We start from the raw sequence: 6768 nt of genomic DNA, 5'->3' as shown, positions 1-6768 counted from the left end.
CTGTGTCAAGCCACATTTTTAAAATAGTTTTTTATGGAAAGAGAGTGGGGAATGAGATTGTAGAACAGGGTGAGAAAGGGGAGGAAAAGAAATAGGGAGGACAGATGAGTATATGGTCCAGCTTTCCCCGTTTGTTCATTCATTCATTTATTAAACTTTGTATACCTGCCTTTCTTTTATTCAATAAAACCCTAGGGTGGTCACAACAGCCATAAACACAATAAATAATAGAACAATATGATCAATCACAAAGTCATAAGAGCAGTAAGCAGAGCAAATTACTGAAAGGTGTACCTCCAAGGATCACAGTGTATAGTAATGCTCATTTAGGGTTTTTATTCTAGTCCCTGTCCCTGGTAAAGTGTCCCTATTTGGTTTTTGAATTTTTTTCTTTTTTAAAAAATCATCATCATATTCACTAGGTGGGTGTTGTGGGTTCCTGGGTGCCCTGCTTACCTCCCTCCCCTCGAAACCAGAGATGCCACCTCCACCACCACCACACCACTCATGGGACTTATCTTTGCTGTGTGTCCTCCTCCAATAGAGCCATCATTTAAAGGTAAGATGGGGCCATCTCTTAACAAACAAAGAAATGGCTCTTTTAGCTTGTAAATACAGAGAATATTGAGGAGTCCATCACTGTTCCTTCCTCTTGATTTGATATCTCACTATGGGTAACACCCCCATAACTCCCTCCTCATCAAATTTATCTATATGTCTGGTTCCCACCATCAAAGGTAATAAATCAGGGAGTGGAGATAAAATCTTATCTTGCAGTTGGGGCTGTTCAGAAGTTGTGCTTTGTATTGGCATGTAATCAGTTGAGAGTCAAGCTGTGCCAAGTTCACAAGCCTTGAGTTTTCTTTTTCTTTTTCTTTTTAATTTTATTATACAACAACAACAAAAACAACAAATAAAATCACTTAATACATAAACATAAAATTGCCTTAATATCGTATGTTCAAATTTTGCCTATTAAACATATTTGTACTAAACATAACAGTGCTCCCCCCACCTCGGGATCTCATTCCTGTTTCCAAAAACTCATAGTTTCATCTGTTGGTCGTTTCCCACTTCCTTTAAAGAACACAAACTCCAGGAACTTTTCCCATATACCCTCAAAATCGTTCGTTTTTACTATGCCTCTTTTCATTTTAATATTACATGTCAATTTATCATTTATAGCAATGTCCCACACTTCTTTATACCATTCTTCAATACAATAGTCTCCTTGCATCTTCCAGTTCCTGGCTACCATCAGCCTCACAGCCGTCAGCAGGTTCGTTATCAGTTCTTTTGTTTCTTTATTACATTTAAGTTCTTCTTGCAGTGAGAGTAATGCAATCCTTGGTGTAACCTCTACTTTAAATCCCACAATCTGCTCAATCTCAAAGAACACCATCTTCCACAACTTTTGCACATGTTTACAATCCCACCACATATGTAAATACATTCCTTTTTCACCACAACCCCTCCAACAATCTGCTGAAAGCTGCTTATTAATCTTATTTAATCTGACCGGAGTTAAGTACCACCTCCATACAAGTTTATAGTAATTCTCCTTTATTCTTACTGACATATTTCTCAACACTCTCTGTCTCCATAGTCCATCCCATCTTTGCCGTCCTATTTGTATCTTCAAATCGGTCTCCCAAACCACTTTCCTGACACTGTCCAACACTCCTTTCTCAGTTAATATATTATATAGTTGACTCATTAACCCTTTTGTCCCTATATTTTGTCCCTTGTCCATTTCTTTTTTTCCGATTAATTCCTCAAATTTCGTCCTCTCTCCACATTCTCCATTTTCTCTTACCCAATTTTAGTCCATTGTTCCAATTGCCCATAGTTTAACCACGTTAATTTCAAATCTTTTAAAACTTCTTCCAACCTCTCTCTTGTATTCATCCCCCTTAACCATTCTCTTAATTTCATTTTGTTTTTTTCTTTTAAAACTTTACTTAGTCTATTCTTTAAATTTTCAGGAAAATTCTTTAACATTGTCACCGGTGTTAAGGAGGAATTACTTGAAAGCATCTCCTTTTTATATTTATTCCAAAGTTCCCAATGGAACTTCAAAAAGTGATTATCTAGATCATTAAGCCATTTACCCTTCCCTTTTTCCTTAAAAAATACATTCTGCAATTTTAACTCAATATTACCTAATGTATTTTCCTCCATCCATTCTAAGTCCCCTACCCCTAAAATTGCTTCGACAATATGTCTTAACCTATTTGCTATATAATAGTACTCAAGGTTTGGGAGACCCAATCCACCCTTCTTTTGGGTTAAATACCATTTACTTTTATTATTCCTTGATTTCTTCTCAGCATTACAATAATTATTTATAAGATTCTGCCAACTTTTTAACTCTAAATCTGAAATTCTTATTCGTAACATCCTAAAGAAAAAATTAATCTTAGGTAAAATTTTCATCTTTATTAAAGCTATTCTTCCAAACCAAGAAAGATTCAGTTTCTTATACTTCTTTAACTTTTCTACTATCTCTTTTTTCAATCCATTTAAATTCTCACTTTCCAAATCTTCTAAATTTTTAGTAACCTTAATACCCAAATATTTAATTTTTCTTTACTTTTCAGAAAACTCAAGCCTTGAGTTTTCTGCTGCAGTACTGGATTCTAAATCATTCTGGCCTGATTTGGAAGCAGACCCAAATTCCCCAGTATTAAGGCCTATTGTGATGCATAGGGCGGTCCTGACACATACCTAAATAAATCTAGGAAACTCAAGACTGGATTACTGTAAGATGAGGCTGCTCTTAAAGTTGGTCAGGAAGCAGCAGTGTGTCCACAATTCAGCAGCTCAGCTGTGGTCAAGAACTGCCCCTTTTCAGCCCATAACACCCTTACTGAAGGAACAACATTGGCCTAAGCTAGACCTAAGGTTTATCCCGGGATTGTCCTGGGGTCATCCCTGTTCATGTAAATGACACGCAGGATATCCCAGGAGCAGGCAGGGAAGACCCCAGGATGATCCCGGGATAAACTTTAGGTCTAGCTAAGGCCATTGACCCTGTTCAGACATCATGCTAAGCCACGATGATTAAGCACTTTGAGTGAAACATGGCTTAGTGTGTCACGTGAACCATGGCTTGGTGTGTCAGGTGAACCATTTCTAGCTATGGTGGCTACCAAACCACAGTTTAAATATGCTCACTAACCATTTGCTGTAAAACCATTAGTGGTCTAACTATGGCTTAGCGTGTCATCTGAACAGGATCACTGGCTGCCTATTTGCTACCAGACCAGGTTTGAGGTTTTGCTATTGGTGGATAATCCTCTTAACAACTTGGGACCGGGATACCTGAGAGGGTGCCTTCTCCCTTACCAGCCTGCCCTGTCACTGGGTTCTTCGGATTAGGCATATCTGGTCATTCTGCATGGACCTGTGGTCTGTTCAGAGCCCACCCAGAGTAGGACCTTCAGTATTGTCCCTCTCTCAATGGATCTCCCTGCCTGTTGATGTTAGGCAGATGCTTCATTTGTGGTGCCTGCTGAGGACATTTTTATTTAAGCAACCCTTTTCTAACTAACCACCCACGGTTTTATTACCATAATTTGATTTTTAAATATTTTAACTCTCCTCCTCCTCCTCCTCCTCCTCCTCCTCCTCCTCCTCCTCCTCCTCCTCCTTCTTCTTCCTTTTCATTATTCACTGCTCAATAATTTTACTGGATGTAGTATTGTATGTAAATCTTGTAAATAAGTAAAAAATAAAATAAAGGGTAATGATAGATAACGGACAATTGTCCTAAAGGATAATGACTGATATAAAATGTGTGATTATTACTCTGTACAGCACCATGTACATTGATGGTGCTATATAAATAAATTATTATTAATAATAATAATAATAATAATAATAATAATAAATGGGGGGATTACATATAACTGGCTATGCTTTGTAAACCATTTCATTTTTACTGTAATATTACTCTTTGCCAAGAACTTAATTTACTCAGTTGTGGTTTTTGCAGAAATTTTATGCATGACAACTTTGACTAATTCTATACGTTTTGCTTCCTTAACCACATGAAATGTATAATCTGGTGCCAGAGATGTGCTTTACTGATGCTTGCTTATATTTAAAGTGGATAATAGACATATTGTACAACCCCAGATGGATATGAGTGATATCATCTCACACAGTATATGCCCTTTTCTCTTGATATTATTCCAGAGCCTGTGGTTCTTTAAATTCAAAGACTTAATTTCTTAGAATGAGATTATTTTAAAGCCAAAAACAAGCATCACCCGGATATTTTTGCCACTTGAGTGTGTTCAGGGAATTTTCTTGCACAAATGAACATAGATGGTTTTTAAGAAAGAAAACCTTCAAAAGAGTCTTAAATAAAATACAAGTGGTCGAGGGTCTCCTATTAGACTTTCAATACTTTGTTCAGAGAGAAAGAGAAAAGGAAAAATCTCCTTTCAGCTTAGTTGTAGATTGGGTATTTCAATTGTGCCTGTGATGTCAGACATCAAAGATTAGGAACAAAGAATTTGCAGATATTTGAACAAAGACTCAATCTGAAGTAAAACACATAGAGTTAACTTATAGTGGTATAAGGGGCCCAAGAATGCTTTTATTTTATTTTTAAATCAGCTTTTGTTTGTTCACTGGCTGCAGCCTTATCTGGAGAAAGAGCACCCTCCCTTAGGGACATATGCTTTGGTCATATACAGGCTGGAATATCATTATGTACTCTACATGGGGCTGCCTTTGAAGATGGTTCATAAATTGCAGTGGGTGCATGTGAAAACAAAATCCTATATATAGCTGTTGGTGTTATGTGATGTTCACTTTGTGTGGCCTCTGTGAGGCTACAGTGTATCTGAGTAGGCCTAAGGCCTTGTTTTGTTATGGTCAAAGGTCCATGTGGTAGTTGCTTGGAGATGGAGTTGCTTGGGATGGAGAGAGACAAAATCACTTTGAATGTTGTTAGATGGGGCCTGGATCAGGTGCACTTGATTCTGATTGGCTGGTGATTTTGGATAGATGGAAAAGACTAGTTGGAAAATGACAGTGAAGGGGTTGACAGTTTTGTTGTTGTTTATTCGTTCAGTCATTTCCGACTCTTCGTGACTTCATGGACCAGCCCACGCCAGAGCTTTCTGTCGGCTGTCGCCACCCCCAGCTCCCCCAAGGTCAAGTCTGTCACCTCCAGAATATCATCCATCCATCTTGCCCTTGGTCAGCCCCTCTTCCTTTTGCCTTCCACTTTCCCAAGCATCAGCCTCTTCTCCAGGTATCTGGTAAGGTATCTAGAACACAGCCTTCAATGAGTTTCAGTTGGTACAGCTCAAGGATGTTGACAAGGTGTTGGACAGGTTAGTACAACCACTTTCTTATTACAACCTTGACTCATAAAAACTGGTGGGTAAGGAACAGCGGGCTCGTCCAGGGAGGTCATTAATGCCTTCTTGCAAGGGAGTGGTCCTGGGCTGCTTCAAGGAGGCAGTGGTGAGACCATTCCTGAAGAAACTCTTTCTGGACCCAGAAAATTTTAATAATTTTAGGCCAGTGGCAAATGTTCCTTTCCTGGGAAAGGTTCTTGAATGGGTGGTTGACATGCAACTCCAGACATTCTTGGAAGAGACTGATTGTCTACATGCATTTCAGTTAGACTTCAGGCCAGATTTTGTCATGGAAACAGCCTTGTTTGCCCTGTATGATAACCTAGGTCGGGAGAGAGACAGGGGGAATGTGGCTTTGTTGATTCCCCTTGATTTCTCAGGTGCTTTTGATGCCATCAACCATGGTAGCCTTCTGGGATGACAGTCTGAGTTGGGTGTGGGAGGCATTACATTGTGGTGGTTTCACCTCTACTTGGATGGTCAACTCCAGAAAGTGGTTCTTGGGAAATATTGCTCAGCCCCATGGATTCTCCAGCATGGGCTTCTGCAGGGGTCAGATTTGTCCCCCATGTTGTTATTAAACATCTGCATGAAACTATTGAGTGTGGTCATCCAGAGTTTTGGAGTACACTGTCATCAGTATGCTGATGACATGCAGCTTTATTTCTCCTTTTTGCTTTCTTCAGGTGAGGCTGTTGCTGTGCTAAATCAGTGCCTGGCTGCAACAATGGACTGGATGAAGGCCAATAAACTGAAATTGAATCCAGATAAAACTGATATCCTGTTAATGGGTGGCTTTTTGATTGGATGGAGGGTTCTCGACTTGTTCTGGATGGGGTTGCACTCTCTCTGAAGTAGCAGCTTTATAGCTTGGGTTTGAACCTGAGGCCATTTTGGTCATGACTAGTAACTATTGAGAGGCTTATCCTCAAGTAAATGTATCTAATCACCTTTTCAGCCATCTACATTGGTGGCCTTCACCACAACTAATGAGAACTATTCCCATAGTACCATGGGAATAGTTTGTGAACCGCCCAGAGAGCTCCGGCTATTGGGCAGTATAGAAATGTAATAAATAAATAAATAAATAAATAAAGTGAAGAAGTCCTTTTTATCTGTTCCAAATCTTCAAACACTCAGCTTCATTGGATGATCCCAGCTTTCAATATTATGAGAGAGGGAGAAGAATTTTCTCAAAGCACTTTCTCAATGCCGTACACACTTTTATAAACTTCATTTTTCTATACTAAAAAGCCATGGACAATCTTTTCTCCAAGCAGAGTTGATGTGTCCCCACTAATCATTTTGTATGCACTTATGTCCAGCTTTCCTATCTCTGAAATACCTTTTTGAGATGAGGCAGTTGAAGACATCAGTGCTTGAACATGGG

At 39.1% G+C, this 6768-nt stretch overlaps 1 long non-coding RNA gene across 1 annotated transcript; it reads left to right on the top strand.

The window, feature by feature from the left end:
• Positions 1 to 423: 423 nt before the first annotated feature.
• Positions 424 to 6564, top strand: LOC134409121 (uncharacterized). The gene is made up of 3 exons (XR_010026158.1): positions 424 to 559; positions 5087 to 5351; positions 6065 to 6564. It is a non-coding gene; the product is annotated as an uncharacterized LOC134409121 (long non-coding RNA).
• The last annotated feature ends 204 nt before the right edge of the window (positions 6565 to 6768 follow it).

This window comes from Elgaria multicarinata, chromosome 15 (genome assembly GCF_023053635.1).
Source record: "Elgaria multicarinata webbii isolate HBS135686 ecotype San Diego chromosome 15, rElgMul1.1.pri, whole genome shotgun sequence".
Lineage (NCBI taxonomy): Eukaryota > Metazoa > Chordata > Lepidosauria > Squamata > Anguidae > Elgaria > Elgaria multicarinata.
Note: the sequence above shows the minus strand (reverse complement) of the source record. Positions and strands in the feature narration are given on the sequence as shown.